A 17,461-nucleotide genomic window follows, 5' to 3' on the forward strand; every position below is an offset into this window, starting at 1 on the left:
AATGCAAAGGTATACGCTTGGTGAATGCTACAACTTCAAGAAATTTTTTTATGCAGCATAAACATTTTTATCTAGCTCTAGCGTTTGTCAAGTGTATACCTGTTCGCTACACGCACGTAATACGTACGTTACAAGCGCGTCTAAAAATGCTACAGATAAGTTTGAGACCCGTTAAGGGCACGTTGTATATGCCCCAAGATAGATCGACTTTTACTTAGATGTAGGCGTGGAGTTTTGCAACATATGCCTGGCGTAGTTACAGCGCTCCGTGAACGTATAAAAAGCACCCATGGCGTATCAAAAACGTATTCTGACATTAAACGAAACTTGCTCTGACATTTATAGTGGCACATGTCCTTGAATTTGCATATTCAAGTGCATGTATAAAATGGTATAAAAAGTTGGGCAGTGTTCAGTTTGGCACTTGCTATAATGGATTGCCTGAGAGTCAGGAGGGTATATCTTCTAGCCGTGGCTCTACAACAAATTCACTTGTTTTCAAATACTAATAAAACTGTTATATTGTAATGTTTACGTTAATTTTTCAAAATAAAATATTGTTTACATGTAGACCAAATTCACCTTAACATGCACAAATACTTACAAGGCATTTAACATACGTCGCTTCTTTTTCTGTGTACTACAGGACTTTAGATATTATATCAAGTGGTTTCGTTAATGACGTTCATAAAATTCAAAATCATTCGAAACCCCTAATATGTTTTCAATCCATGGCAGGACAACTGTTTTGTTTTCACTTGTTCTCATTTCTGTTACTACTTTGACCTTCTAAATGTTGTAATTCGAGCCCTACTTATAAGTTTTGTCTAGACGAAACCCATGTATGGCGTATCAAATTGTAATCCTTGTTTCTTTAATTTATAACCCTTACTGAAAAATCAGCCTTCTGGCGAACTGTTGCGGCAGATCTGCCACAAACACTGAGGTAAGGTTGCTGCAGATAGTTTGCGGCAACTTCACCGCGACTTTTTACCATGCAAAGGAAGGTTGCGGCAGACTTGCCGCAAAGTTTTATAGCCTTATATAGTTTGTGGTGAACTTCTTGCGACTATTTGTGGTGAACCTCTGGCAAACTTTGATAGCCTTATATAGTTTGCGGTGAACGTCTGGCAAATCAAATGCTTATGACACATGTACCCTATGACTACCTTCATGTTAACTCTTTTTCAAAACTGTCCGTCTCATTCAAAACATGCACATATGGATCAAAATTTAAATTATATTAATTATTATGACCAATAATTGTTATTTACCTGCTCACCTGCTAATCAAAATTTCATTTGTAAAGAAATGTGAAAGAGAGAAATATAAATTGTGACCACACACAAAAAAAAACAGTATAGGTGCATGTATATCTATTTATTTACACAGTGCAGAATTCAGAATGAGCTGTTTAATTTCTTAACAGATACATAATAAAATATTATTATGTATGAAAAAAATCAAGAACATTTATACCATGTATACCCTATTAAGCATAAAAGTGTATCTAAAATATTAATCAAATGTGATTTAACAATAAAGCAAAGCATTACAAATTATTTGAGCATAAGAAGACTATTCGATCCTGCTAAACATCATTTTATAAACCAATATTATGCACGAGTTCCCATGAGAAGCGCATGCGCAGATAGAGGTCACTGCGTTAGCAGATTTTAAGAGGTTAACACGTGGAAATTTTGAAAACTTATTATTGAAAGTTTTGATTCTATTCTTTTTTAATTGGGTTAATTATTATGTTCAATGGATGAACAGTGATCAGCAACGTTTGCTGTTATAGGTCCTTGAACATTATTAGACTGACGACTGCGGTCGAGGTCGTTCTTGTGACCACAGTGTGACTGTCTAAATGTCCGACCGTAATTGCGGATGAAAAGGAAGAACATTCCAAAATGGAAAGACATTCTTCAAATGACAGTAGATTGCTTCATTTTTATGAAGTAAATCAACAACAGTGCAACACTGATAAAGCTTCCAATGATGAAATAGTTTATGAAGCTAGACTTGAAAATGTAGACAATTTGTCCATAGGGGCGGAGCTCCATTGTCACATGTGTCAATCAACCAAACACCGGATGTTGACAAACAATGTCCGGATATGTATCAACTGCTGATACAGACACAATTACTTACGCAAGCTTTGTTGAACAACCAAAGAACTGACACACCAGTGCAGAAAAAGACACATGGCAAACGTACATGTACTGTCACTGCCGGTGATGACGTACATGTAAGACCGTCAAGTTCCAAAAAACAAAGATGTGAAAGTGGTCACGGACAGGAATCACGAGTACAATCTGAGTCTTTAGCACAAGATTACGTAAAAGAACTAGAAGAACTGTGTCAGTCTCAAGACCACAAACAGAACCAAAGGGAAACAAGCCCTTATTCTGATGTATCGAGTGAAGATGAGTCAGAAAGCTCAAATTCAGACATTGAACTTGACGAACAAAAACAACCAGAAGTTCACAGTCACACTCCAAGTACTCATACTTCTAATACAAAGAATGACACTATGTCTGTTATTGAAGATATGAAAGGCTTCATGGTAACTGAAGAGAAAGCTGGTCCAAAAATAAATGATGAACTGGCATCTGTTGTCAATGATGGCTTGAGAAAGAAGGCCAAGCAAAATAAAGTTGATGAGCTAACCAAAAAGAATGCAAAGCCAGAAAATGTACACAGTTTGACAGTCCCAAAAATTAATTTGGGTGAGTGTATATATATAATGCAAATATGAAATTATACACATGATACATGTACATGTTTAAACAAAATTAAAATTCAATTTATTTGAAAAAATATACATATATACACGTAAATTGTATTTTAAAAATTTATTCAAACCAATATAAATTAGTTGATTGCGGTAGGCACAATTTATCAAATTGTAGAATTATAAAAATTTCAGGAATTCATTTCTCTTTCAGGTATATGGTCACAGATGTCAGTACCTAACAGAATGAATGACGTTAAACTTCAAAAAATTCAAAACTTATTGGGTAAAGCAGCGTGTCTTATGCTTTACTTAATGGACTTGTTTCTGTCTAAATCACAAACTAATGATGGACTGTCTAGAGAAGAAGTACAGTCTGCAACGCAACTTTGTAAAGACGCATATCAGATGACACAAGTGACTTATGCAGACATAACTTTCAGAAGAAGAGCTTTGATACAAGCTGAAATTCAACCCAAATATAAAGCTTTGTGCAAGGATGATGTTCCAGTAACTGATTTTCTCTTTGGAAATGACATCAAAGATAAAGTCAAAGAAATGGATGCTGAATATATAGTAGGAAAGAAACTGGGCAAAACCAATTTTAAAATTGGAAAGAAATCACACGATGACAAGAAAACTTTTAAGAAACCATATGTACATGTACCAAAACGTCATTTTGACAAAGCATCAAACAAGAAAGATGTTTTAGGGAAACCAACTTACAAAAGGAAAAAGTTCAAAAAGAAGCTCCAAGAGCAGGACAAGAAGTTCCTATAAAATTGCCAAAGCAAAATAGTTTGCCTGTGAGTACTTCAGTTCAACAATTGAATACACAATTTACCTTTATAAACACACCAGACAATTTCATTGGTGGGAAAGTGATAAAATTCCAAGAGAATTCGATGAGTTTAACTTCAGATAACTGGGTTTTAGATGTTGTAAAAGGGTATCAAATTGAGTTCAACAAATTCCATCACAAAACAAGGAACCAAATATGTTACAATTTTATACAGATGAAACAAATATGGTGCAGTTAGAAATAGATAAATTTTTACACAAACAAATTATAAAACCAGTGACATATATTAAAAATCAATATGTTTCAAATATTTTTATAAGACCAAAAAAGGATGGTACATGTAGAGTGATTTTAAATTTAAAAGTTCTCAACAATGATATCGAAAAACACCATTTTAAAATGAAGACATTAAAGTCAGCAATACAATGTGTGTCAAAAAACTGCTGGTTTGCTTCTATTGATTTGAAAGACGCATATTATTCTATTTCTATTGATCACAAATACCGAAAAATATTTGCGGTTCTATTGGAATGATCAGGTGTATGAGTGTACATGTTTGCCTAATGGGCTGACAACTGCGCCAAGGATATTTACAAAAGTTTTAAAAGTGCCATTTTCACATCTAAGAAAAATTGGACACAAAAATGTAGCTTACATTGACGATAGTCTTTTGATCAGTGATAGTTATTCACAATGTACAATTAATATTTCTGATACATTCACCTTATTAGATAAATTAGGCTTTACTATTCACCCAGTCAAATCTGTATTTGAACCAACACAAATAATTACATTTTTAGGATTTGTGTTGAATTCCATAACAATGACAAACTAAAAAAGCGCAAGCAATAAAACTTTTATGCTGTAAATATGTTAAAAACAGACAAATGTCAATCAGGTATCTTTTGCTCCTCTTTTGTTTCAAGCGTTGCTGTCCAAATTCCAAATATCTTTTTATTTTAAATATTGTAAAGGAATATTGAAGATATTAAATTTCTTGCTTTATTTACAAAATAAATTATCTGTAACCGCTAGCAAAAACGATATCATTTAAACGATATCATGCGTTCATTTAATTCAACCATCTCCATCAAATACGTAGACCAGGAAAACATCGACCAACGAGTAATAGCAATGTCAACAAAACCTGTTTGAGTTTCTTGTCATTGAGAACAAAAGTAAGAAGGCAAAATAAAAAAAAGTTGAGCAACAAAAAAGATTTGAATTATTATTAATCCGTAAAAGTACCAAAATCTGGTTAAGATCATATATTCCTTTGAGTACAACAAATTTAGTAAACACTTTTAACATTCCAGAACAGTAAATTTACAGCACTTCAATGATATTTAAAGTGAACAGCGGCATGTTAAATAAGATACTGATGAATGTAAATCGTAAACTTTCGATTTTTTAATAATTCATAAAGTGTTTTCTTAAAAGAAACCGTTGAAAAAAAGAACAAATATATGATACAAGTAAAACATGCTTTACAAAAAGTAACATTTAAGAGACAACGTTCATAACATCTAAATCTGGCAGAGTTGACCTTTAGATATGGCAATTCTTTAGGTCCTTTTTGGTCATATAGCTCTTTAACTGTTTCGGTTCTTATACATCCTTGGCTTTCAAATATTCGGCTTTGAGCGTTCCTGTTGAAGGTAAATCCAGAAAGGCGCTTCGGATGCATGAAATTTGTAGCGTCTTGTTATCAATATCTAATATACATATTAAAATAAACTAAAGAAAACTTAGGGAATTGTATGAACTATGGATCTAAGCGTCTACTCCTCATCACCTATTATGTAAATCAAAACTCAGTTGAAATACAACGATAGTGAATATGAAATGATTAATGATCAGGCGAATATTCTTAGTATTTTAAGGTTTGAGTTGTGACTTATGAAATAAAGCATATCTTACATCTACAGATATTTGTATATTTTCCAGCAAAAGCTTCTAACTGAGTGCTCATTGCACTAGAAGCAACAAGTTGGGAGTCTACAAACGTTATGTTCCATTATGTCATCATATAAAGAGACTATAAATTGTATAAATTAACAAACTCAGTGATGACTCAGTCATTATCATATACATAGTACACATATTGAACCAGTCATGTCGTTATAATAACCTTTGTCTCGTAATCAAAACAAATACATTTATAAATCAAAAGATCACCTACCGGACATTGCACATGTATATGAAATACGGATAACAGTAATCTGTATTTGTGTCTTGGAAACTGGTTTGAAAAAGTTCTGTTTTCAAATAATGAACACAGTAGTTATTGTCCTTAAATGGATTTTTTTTTACATATTTTAGCGTTATTATAAAAAGAAGATGTGGTATGATTGCCAATGAAACAACTCTCCACAAAAGACCAAATGACACAGAAATTAACAACTAAAGGTCACCGTACGGCCTTCATCAATGAGCAAAGCCCATACCGCATAGAAAGCTATAAAAGGCCCCGAAATGACAAATGTAAAACAATTCAAACGAGAAAATTAACGGCCTACTTTATGTACAAAATAATGAACGAAAAGCAAATACGTTACACAGCAACAAACAGCAACCACTGAATTACAGGCTCCTGACATGGAACAGGCACATACAGAATGTGGTGGGGTTAAACAAGTTTGAAGGCGCCAACCTTCCCCTAACCAGGGACAGTGGTGTAACAGTACGACATAAAAACAAACTATAAAAATCAGTTGAAAAAAGCTTAACTCATCAGATGGATACAAATAGAAATACATATAACAAAAACACAGAGTGAACGTTAAAATATCAATCAGAACACATCCAACATCCAATTGATTTAGTGTAAAGACGTCAAAAACAGCCAGAGAAAAACATGACCTTGTGCAATGCCAAGATACAGGTATCGACAGTTGTAGAGCCATGAATGTGCATATGTATATAAAAATAATATTAAGTCTGATTTTAATAAAATTGAGAATGGAAATAGGGAATGTGTCAAAGAGACGACAACCCGACCATAGAGCAGACAACAGCCGAAGGCCACCAATGGGTCTTCAATGCAGCGAGAAACCCCCGCACCCGGAGGCGTCCTTCAGCTGGTCCCTAAACAAATATGTATACTAGTTCAGTGGACGCCATATTAAACTCCAAATTATACACAGGAAACTAAAATTAAAAATGATACAAGACTAACAAAGCCCAGAGGATCCTGACTTGGGACAAGCGCAATAATTTACTTATAACAAAATTAATATTAATACTAATACAAACAATATTCAAAAAACTATATCACATTGTTGAATTGGTAACCTTTTAGAATAAGTTTATTTAAAGGATCGATAAGTTTACCATTGGCCGTTTCTAAATTTCCGGGCTCGTTAAACAACATTTCCGTAGAAATGAGGAAGTGCTATCCCGTTTGAAAATTTCAAAACCAAATCTGTTTATCTATGGAAGAATTTACTAAAGGTTTTAAGTAATTTGTGGTAACGAAATCCCTGACTTTATGATTTTATATTTGGTCTGCAGCTTGATCATGGTGATTTGTAGCGTGCTAGCAATCTGCAGCGCAGCCACTTCCTATTTGCTGTTAGTTTGTAATTTTACAACCCTTATAGTACGAGTACAATTTTTGTCATTTTGTTTTTTTGGTTTCTATTGAAGGGACTGATTTTAGATTTGGTTTTCAATTTGATAATGTTAATTTGTGGCGTATTAACATTTTTTTACATCTGCCTTGCAGCTTCTCATTATTTGCCAATAGCTAAAAACTGTAAAACATTCATTGTACAAGGAAAATTTTCATCACAGTTTTCTTGACGACAATGACCTCAAGGAATGATCAGTTATGCTTCAGTATGCATGCTACTTCAATCATTTGCACGCAGCGACACAGAACCCGACACGGTATTGGTCTTGTTAATAAAAGTAAGATCAAAATATTTTTATTAACGTACAATCATTGAAGTAATGAAATACCCCTGAATCATATGATGATTTTTTTTTTTTATCTAAATGGTTCAGGTTCAGCAGAAGCGTTTCATTTTCATGGTTTTCATGTATTAGATTACACGAGGTGTATCTTATTTTCACCAATATATTATATATATTATGCAAATGGATACATGTCAATAATTTAGGAAGGGGATCTTTCAGCAGTTGGACCTTATTTTATGAGGAACATTATAAATGCAGGAAATGCAATGAAATTAAATGGCATCTTTGTAGAAATGTAGAAAATGCATCTAACACAAATAAAAAAAACAAGACAAGAATTCATTCTAATATTTTTATAAAGAGCTAAAAGAAAGTTATGCAAACAGTGTTCTTTGACAAATTAAAATCAAGTGAAGAAAACAATAAAAACCTTTTGTACAGTAAAATGGAGACAAAATGTTAAATAGACAAATATAGTCTTAAAAATAATTTTAAAATAGAAAGACATTAATTTAAAATGCCAGTAAAGTGAACATTTATTGGAAATGGAAGATAGATTTTTCAAAGAGAAACTAGAACTTTTCAACATTGAAATATAAATGAAGTAAAAAATGTATAAGAAGAGTTTCTTAGCGAAATTAATTAGACTTTACGTTAACAGCTTGAACATGAAACAGATACTAGGTATTTAGGATTCACAGAAGCATCTTTAAGAGAAAGATTACACTGTGTTACCTAAAATCATCATTTAACATTCTGAATAGATTGCAGCTTGCTGTTCCGTTCTATAATAAGTAGTTATAAGAAGTAAGCACTGATGAGGGTGGCGTCTATATTTTAATTTTTATTAAATTAGTTTCAACATTTGTGTTGTTAAGTTTTTATAATATGTTATCAACACCTTTGTTCATAACTGTGCATTTATGAACAAATATTGTAAATAATCTATAATTCTTTGGATTTCTCGTTTAATTTGTTTAACATTTTGTCATCTTTGTAAATGTTTAGAAGTATAATAGATTATAATTGAAAATATTTGTTGCTAAATTAAAACATCAAACAATTCGTTTTAAGCATTGGTTGGTATTTTAAACAAGTGAAACTGCGAGCTACTGCTCACTGATGATACCCTCGCCGCAAGTGGATAATTTTAATAGTGTAAAAATATGTAAGTGTTCGGTAAACACGAAGTTGTTGACTGATGAATCTGAAAACGCATCACACGGTATAGCTGACTTATATAAACCTTGAAACCAAATTTCAGAAATCCTTATGGTGTAGTTCCTGAGAAAAATGCGACGAAAAAATATCCATGGGACGGACAGACGGATGGATGGACGGACAGATGGACGTACGGACAGACAGAGGTAAAACAGTTTACTCCCACGTTTTTAAAGCGGGGGTATAATAACCTGGTAAGTCAATTTGTTTGAAAATTTAAAACAGTGTATAAACATGAAGAGGCGTTAAACATTGGTCTGATTTTCTACAACGGCATTAAAAAAGAAAAATAGGTATGCCTAGATTCCTGTCGTGTAACCGATAACGCTTGAAATCCGGCAAAATGCTATTGTGATTTGGTGAAATCTAAAAGTTTTCAAACTGGACATCAAACGGAAACCACATCTCTGCGTCGTCGAAAAGTTCAAATAACGGTATATAAATTCGTCCAGTTTCACAGCATATTCTTTTTGGTCTAATTTTTCTAAAATTTTCTAAGCTTTTTTTTATTTCATTTTTCTAACACAGACAAATTAAAGAAAATTGTTTACAAAGTATCTTTTTATACGTTTCTTACTATGTACTAATTTGCAATTTACTGCAAGTATTTTTCCACAGGCCTATTTAATATAATACGTGTCTCAAAATTATGCTTGAAGAAATAAAAATATAATTTAAATTACAAATAAACATCTGTTTTGTTTCTTGCAGTTGAAGTAAATTATAATTAGATATAAGAAGATGTGGTATGAGTGCCAATGAGACAACTCTCCATCTAAGTAAAAATTTATAAAAGTAAACCTTTATAGGTCAAAGTACGGTCTTCAACACGGAGCCTTGGCTCACATCGAACAGTAAGCTATAAAGGGCCCCAAAAATTACTAGTGTAAAACCATTCAAACGGGAAAACCTAACGGTCTAATCTATATAAAAAACGAGAAACACTTATGAATCACATCAACAAACGACAACTACTGAACATCAGATTCCTATAAACATGAAATACCAGGATTTAGTGTTAAAAGGTAACAATATGAATGCAGTTCAGTTAGTCTTAAACAACAATAATGGAGTTACCTACAAGACAAAATGCTCTTTTAATTGAGTCTGACATCAATAATAATCCGGCTACACTTTGGTAAGTAAACAGTGCTTTAAGTTTATGGTGGTCTATATGTTAATTGTTTCTTTATTTCTATTGTCTTCTTTTTTCATAAAAAGAAAATATCAACAACAAAACGACAAATCTACAGAAATAAGCAAAAAAAGGAAACTATGCCCAGGTTGCGGAGATTTATTTGTGCCGAGATAATTTGAAACTCATAAACTGAAAAATGTTCACGAAAAAAGTGGTTATATGTACAATCAAACTAAACTGAAACTAGGGATCATGCATCTGTACAGGTCCTATATGACGTAGAATCATCAGACAGGAATGAGAAATAAGGACTGAAAATAGAACATAATTTAAGTACAGTAACAAAGAGGCATTGGATTGAACATAACCTAACGGAATCTGATGACGACGAAGACGAGGAATTGTGGTCCGATATCAGTTTATCAGACATCGACGGCGATTTCATTCTTGCGATAGAAAGAGGTGATAATTAAGGAAAATACGACTCAAATACTGATGTTTGATCAACAGATTGCGTTACTTTGTCAATGGTTGTGTATATTTTCTAAGTTCCTGGCAATCTATAAATGTTTTACCAGACTCCGTTTTAGCGAACATGCTTTTTTACGTACGATTTTTTTTTGTCTTTTTACGGCAAAAAACGTCTTCCCTTTAAGCACTACTACAGTGTTCCCACACACTATTAACAAACTGTACAAAAACCTGTGATTGAAAAAAGATAACTTTTCGAAATATGTCATTTGTAGAAAATGTTTCGCTTTCTTCAAATATGAGGACTGCGTAAAAATTATTGAAGGTGAAAATCAATCGGCGACATGAACTAACGTTGTAATTCCAAATCACACTCAGATAGCGAGACGAAGACCATGTGGAGAAATTATTCTTAAGCTTGTGAAATTATCTCGGACGAATCAACATGTTTGTATCCGTTTAAAACTTACTGTTACAAATCGATTGAACAATCATTGGAAAAACTATCAGGAGTACCTGATTTTGAACGTAAATGCGAAAAATGGAGGGAACGAAGACAGGAGACGGGTATTATGACAGATGTCCTCGATGTGAAAATTTGGAAAGAATTTCATTTATCTGACAAAAAGAATTTAACGGCATTATGTTAAACCTTAATGTAAAGTTACAGTAAATGGGCTATGTCTTAGATTTTCTCAAAAGTTGGCATACACCTTTGGATCGATGACCTTTTAACTGAAAATCGGAAAAAATGCCTTCATCTCTTTCATTTTCTGAAATATTACCGATTGAATTATTTCAAAATAGTTGAACATTTTTATAAAAAGCATATCCAATCGTCGAAAAACGTCCTTAAATTTATCTTAAAATCATCAAATTTCCAATTTTTAAATCATTATGTTTTTCTTTAAAAACTATATGCCGGTGATACACAAATTTCCATTTTAATGATGTAAAATAATGATAGGGTCACAAACTTCGTTTTAACGGTCTACATTAATCAAAGTGGTGTACTGGGTGAAAACATACCACAAAACGTCGAAATTATCGTAGCGTCATCGCGTTGTAGGCCGTTAAACGTCGATTTTGATGTTTTCCACTTCCAACAAGGTAACAGATTGGTAAATACACCAAAAACACCCAAAATTTAGTCGGTGATCAAATGATTATTTTACGAAAATTTATGCATCAACAACATATAGTTTTTAAAGAAAAATCTATGCATTAAAAATATCTAAAAACATATTTATGAACGATTTTAGTCGATGTTATGCGCTTCCTATACACATGCTGACCTATTTTGAAAGAACTCAATCTGCCATATTTCAGAAAATAAAAGAGATAAAGGCCTTTTTTGTCGATTTTCAGATATTATTCAACGAGCCAATGTTGTATGTAAACTTTTACCAAAATCTGTGACATAGCCCATTTACTGTTCCTTGACCTTAACTTGAGTTAGCACTGTGAACATGTCAGGTACTCTTGCTGGTGTAATGTATGATGCTGTTTTAAATTTGCCAAGAAAGGAAAGATTTAACTAAAAAAATGTTATTGGGGAATCATTCCGGATATTGGCGGTGAAGCACCACTTCAGACTTTTGTTGCTCTCCTAGGCCTGGTTGACGAATTAAAATATGAAAGTCCAGAAATTTAACTCGCCTATTATTCATGCTCGTGTGTGTAGGTTGCAATGTGCCAGCAACAAGAAAACTCGGACATACTGTTAATTTGGCAGAGATGTTTTCGGATGCATTAGGAGAAAGAAACTGCTGGACTTGATACCGAAAACTGGATACCCAGGGACGTTCAACATGAAAGAAATATGTTACAAATTTAGGCGATACAAACAAGGGCAGACAGAAAGAGAGAGAACATAGACAGGAAATATTGAATGAATAGTTAATTTTCAATATCCGACTGTTTTTTTAATTTCATATTTGCTGGCAATGGAAAACAACTCATACGTAGAAAAAATTATTTGACAGTGATGTATATTAATTGCGTAAATCACTGAATAATATCTATACTTATCCGCTTGTTGCATTGAGGCATATATGTAAGAATTATAACTCGACAATATTCCTCGTTAGTTCTTAAAAATATTTATTCAATCATTATATAGTTTAACAATACACACACTTGTATCTACGTGTTCGGATTTTTCGGCGGTGGTGGCGGTGGCGGCTGTGGTGGTGGTGGGGAAACAAGATTTCCATAATCTCCTCGAAATGGATTCTTTGATGCACCTCCTTCTACAACGAAGGAAGAATTGATATTACAAATATTATTGTCCCTGAAATAAAACAATTTATGTGTAAAATCAAATCTAAAAATCCTACATACATTAAATGTTAGTGCTAGAGATTGGTGTTCGGAGTTAAGTGGCATATGTGACAAGCATATAGGGACGAGGACATATTGAGGTCTGATATATTTATATAAGACCGACACGCTGAGTCAGATAGTTTAAAACGTAACAGTATGCAGAACGACTTGGATATATAATTCATACTCAGATTTCTCCGAACCGACAAGTCTTTACTTTTACTCCCGAATTGCGCGAACGTAGGGATGCAAACCACTTATCCTTGCCCGTACTTGATTGTAATTATAAAAGTAATAATGCAATAGTTCATTAGCTGGTCAAAGCAGACGCGCTTGTCTAAGTTGATTACACTACATATAAATTAACTTCTTTAGCAATCCTCACGCAAATGTCAGTCAAAATTCCCAAAGACAAATTGCTGAAATTGAAAACAATTATTTCAAACTTGATAGGTGAAAAAAGAACAACGTTACGTGTTCTCCGGTCTTTCACAGGCATTCTGAATTTAAGTTACAGAATTATCCCTACAGGTAAGGCATTCAACAGACTTTTCTATGATGCAATATCAGAAGTATCAAAATATAAAAAAAATAATAAATTAAATGTGGTTGTTAACACTAAAATAAAAAAAAATAATTGGAATGGAAAGGCTTAACAAACCAGTGCATTCAAGGTAGCTAATTACGCCACATATTTTAGATAAATTTATTTCATATATTAATGCAATATTGAAAACTTAAAAAAAATGTTTCTAAAATATTGCTTCTGATTATGAGAGATGCTATGTGTATGTTTAAAAAAAATGTTAGATGGTTTAACAAAGTCGTTCTTGCCTAAAAAACGTAAACCTCAAACGTTGTCATAATACTTACTAACTTTAAAAATGTAAATTCGTTGAATGAAGAAAAGAAATCATTTCCACATTGAATACTGTCTTTTCTACATAAAATATAAAAACTTTTTTTTCGTAAACTTAAATGAATGTTTGATGGTTCGTTTGTATTCTATAAAATCACATAAACCACAGAGTGTACCCTATTGTAGACCATTCCGAGAACTAGACGACAGAATGTTAGATTACTTTCTTTCGCCTTCATGACATTTGTTGCAGGCAAGACAAGAATATGACTATTCGATTATGATTGACGATCCCAAAATTATACTAGTTATTTTTGAATTAACAAAGCAGTTTTCTTAGATTAAAAAGAAAGTAAACTGTGGATTTAACCCTCTCAACAAAATCTCGTCGCCCAGTCACAATAGACGTTACAAACAAATTGCATTTGCATTAAACAGTACTTACTACCATTTTCGTCTTTTGTAGTGAAAGACTGTTTTCCCTCACTTTCATCTACAAAACAATAATGTTGAAATAAACAATCATTCCCATATGAACCAGCAGTGCCCTTATCTGCCTACTTTTTCCTTGATTCATATGATGCAGACGGTATACATGAGGTTCTTATGAAGAATGATTGATTAATTGATTGATTGATTGATTGATTGATTGATTGATTATTGGTTGCTTTAGGGCATACGATACAGTTTTGATCCCACGGTGAGTTTTAGGAAAATTTGCATACATAGATATAAGAAGATGTGGTATTAGTGCCAATGAGTCAACTCTCCATCCAAGTCAAAATTTATAAAAGTAAACCATTATAGGTCAAAGTATGGTATTCAACACGGAGCCTTGGCTCACACAGAACAGCAAGCTATAAAGGGCCCAAAAAATTACTAGCGTAAAACCATTCAAACGGGAAAACCAATATCTATATATCTATATAAAAACGAGAAACGAGAAACACTTATGAACCACATCAACAAACGACAACTACTGAACATCAGATTCCTGACTTAGGACAGATGCAAACAATTGCATCGTGTTTAAACGTTTTAATGGTACCAAACCTTCACCCTTATCTGAAACAATAGTGTAACATCACAACATAGAAAGACACACTATAAAATATCAATTGAGATGTCTTAACTCAATAAAAAAAAAACAAATTAACACCAGTGAACATACACTGAACAAATAAATTTCATCTAAGCTATTTTTTTACCTAGTCAATTCAAATATGTAAAAAAAATATACCTTCATGTGCTATTTTAAGAGATAAATGGGGTCAAAATTTCAGACAATTACTCAAAATTTCGTTTTGTTTTTTTCTTTACATTTCTATCCTTGGGATAGACATCCCTAACTTTGTTGAATCAAGCGGATTTTGTAAAAAACATTTGGAAAATCTTCTTAACATAAATAATAATAAATAATAAGTGTTTAGAGTAAAATTTATTACATACAGATATGGGTCATTAACAAATTTTTATCAAATAAAAAAGACAGCTTAGTACTTACTACTTTTCTGTGGAACATAATTTCCGAGAGAATCGGACATTATTCACAATTATATGTTTGTTCAATTTTAGGTGTAAGTATAATTCTGTACACATATAAATCAATATACACACCCACACATATCAAGGGTCCAGTAAATATAAACATGAATAATGAACAGAGATAAGTCAATATGGATTTATCTTTTTAAACAGTTTTATATATGTTGATAATGCGATAAAATTGTGTAGTTGATAGATATGTGTAGTATCAAATCACATATATCGTAGTAGACGATCAATAATTATAACATTTCTGTCTGCTTTAGTCATTACTTGGTACTACTGTTAAAGTGATTAAAAATAAACACAATAAAACGTATTGTTATTCTGTAAAACTGTGTGATGGGCATTCACTCAACTTCTAATTTTTTAAATATTTTATTGTACGCTTTAAAGTATTATGAAACTTCAAATTAAAAAAAAAAACAATGAATATGTTTTATATACTTGAAAGGTTAAACTTACTATTAAACAAGTGCAGGTAAACTTTCTTGTGAAAGAAAATCCTTTATATTATTTAAATCTTCATAAAAGTACTGCATTTGAATTACTGTCTTCTCATACTCTTTAATTCGCCGATATTTTCCGTATTCATTGACCTTAACTACGAGACCTCTCGATAGAACTTCGGCCACCGCACAGCGCAAAAGCGAGGGAAAACCCGTAATGAAAAATGTAAACAAAGTTGCACTGGGGGGTAAATAGTAATAACTGATTCTTAAAGGACAAATTAAATACACCAAAGCATTTAAGAATTGTTCAGGAAAAGTTGAGCAAGCAAATTGGAACGCATGGAAATTATAAAAAAATGATCATGGCTCTATCAATTCACTTATTGATCATGTGCTCCACGTGATTGTTTATCAATGTCACTAACCGGAAAACTTCGGCAACAAACTCAAATGTTAATTAGCTTGCGATCAACAATCACTGAATGAAATATTATTTGTCGATACTACGTTATAGATTCGTGATAAATGTAAAAAAAAAACCGTGCATACAGGACTAACTTAAGAATATATTATTGAAAAACAAAAGGATATGGGATATCTATCCATGACAAAAAATCAGAACATGCACAGCAAACAAAAAACCAAAAAAGCAAACGAACAGCCTTTTTTTGCTGATCATCACAAAGTCACAGTAAGGCCTTCAACAAAGAGCAAAAAAAAAAAAATCCCCTCACTGCAAGTTTAAGACGGTCCCTAGCACCAGTTGGGATCGACTTTGAAAGATGTATCACCACCAAATCCGCACGGTAAAAAAGGGCATACTGGAAAGTAGTACATATTTAAAACAAAATGATTCCTTCGCATAAGTGTAAATATAAAACTTTGAAGAATATATTTTAGTTATTAAGGTATCAAATGAAAGGTGAAGGACTAGTGATCCTTTAAGAACACATTTTGTACTGATAATTCTGAATAATACACAAATGTTTAGTATTTTCAATACTTGTAATAATAGCTGTTTGTATATTTTAGTTATTTAAGATCGGCCAATAGTGACTTAATAATATGTGTGTACTTGAAATCGCTATCAAAATTAATGAAATAATAAAAGTAGTGCCTATTTCATGTTTGCTTATAAATAAAAGGCTAAGTGTTCAATTATTAAAATTCATAAGTGAACAGTTTTACGAAACAGTCAATAAGAGCTTAAGCGTCAATCATATAAGAGGAATATTGTATATGTGTAATTGGGTAATTACGCTGTGTAACATCAGAGTATACATGAGATATCAAGTATTGGAGTACTGATTTACCATCTTTTATTATTTTTATTCCGTTTTAACGTTGAGTATGAGATGAAGTAGGATAAAGAATCTCATTTGTGCTAACTTACCATCCTAAAAAATTTGTCACACATTATTGGTAAATTGGATGGAAATCGAAAAGCACCCTCAACTGTATTCCCCCAGCTATCCGAACTGGAGTTTCGTATACCCAGCAGCGGAACGGTATATTTGAATATGTGTCTCAACTTACAAGCAGCATGATTTCGCTGTCTTATATTTTTAGATATAAAAAAAATGAAAATAACAAGTTATGAAGTTAACGCATCAGAAGCCTTTCCAGGAACGATCAAACCCAGCATATTAAAACCCAAAGGTTATAAGTATAATAGTCTGTCTAAGCAGTAACCAAATGTGTGCGACATTTGGACTGCGTGTGGAAACACATAGCGGGGGGTGCTTTCCTTCTCGACACACACTGTCTCTCTCCGTTAAGAGTACATGCAATTTCCTCGATAGTTGATATTATCATTATTTGTACATGTATATTGTAAATCGATTTACGACATTAGAACATCTGTAATTATTTGCCTCTTTTTATGCACCACGTGATATGTTTCCGGTTAACAGTAATCATGGGTGTAATCAAGAATTTCTGTAAAACTACCTACTCAAGAATGTAATCAGATGTTGATATTAAAGAAATC

At 32.6% G+C, this 17,461-nt stretch overlaps 1 long non-coding RNA gene across 1 annotated transcript; it reads right to left on the reverse strand.

The window, feature by feature from the left end:
* Nucleotides 1–12,382: 12,382 nt before the first annotated feature.
* On the reverse strand, nucleotides 12,383–15,123 carry LOC127721661 (uncharacterized). The gene is made up of 3 exons (XR_007991384.1): nucleotides 14,979–15,123; nucleotides 13,920–13,967; nucleotides 12,383–12,542 (listed from the first exon to the last, which is right to left on the reverse strand). It is a non-coding gene; the product is annotated as an uncharacterized LOC127721661 (long non-coding RNA).
* Between the last annotated feature and the right edge of the window lie 2,338 nt (nucleotides 15,124–17,461).

This window comes from Mytilus californianus, unplaced genomic scaffold (genome assembly GCF_021869535.1).
Source record: "Mytilus californianus isolate M0D057914Y unplaced genomic scaffold, xbMytCali1.0.p SCAF_12, whole genome shotgun sequence".
Taxonomy (NCBI): domain Eukaryota; kingdom Metazoa; phylum Mollusca; class Bivalvia; order Mytilida; family Mytilidae; genus Mytilus; species Mytilus californianus.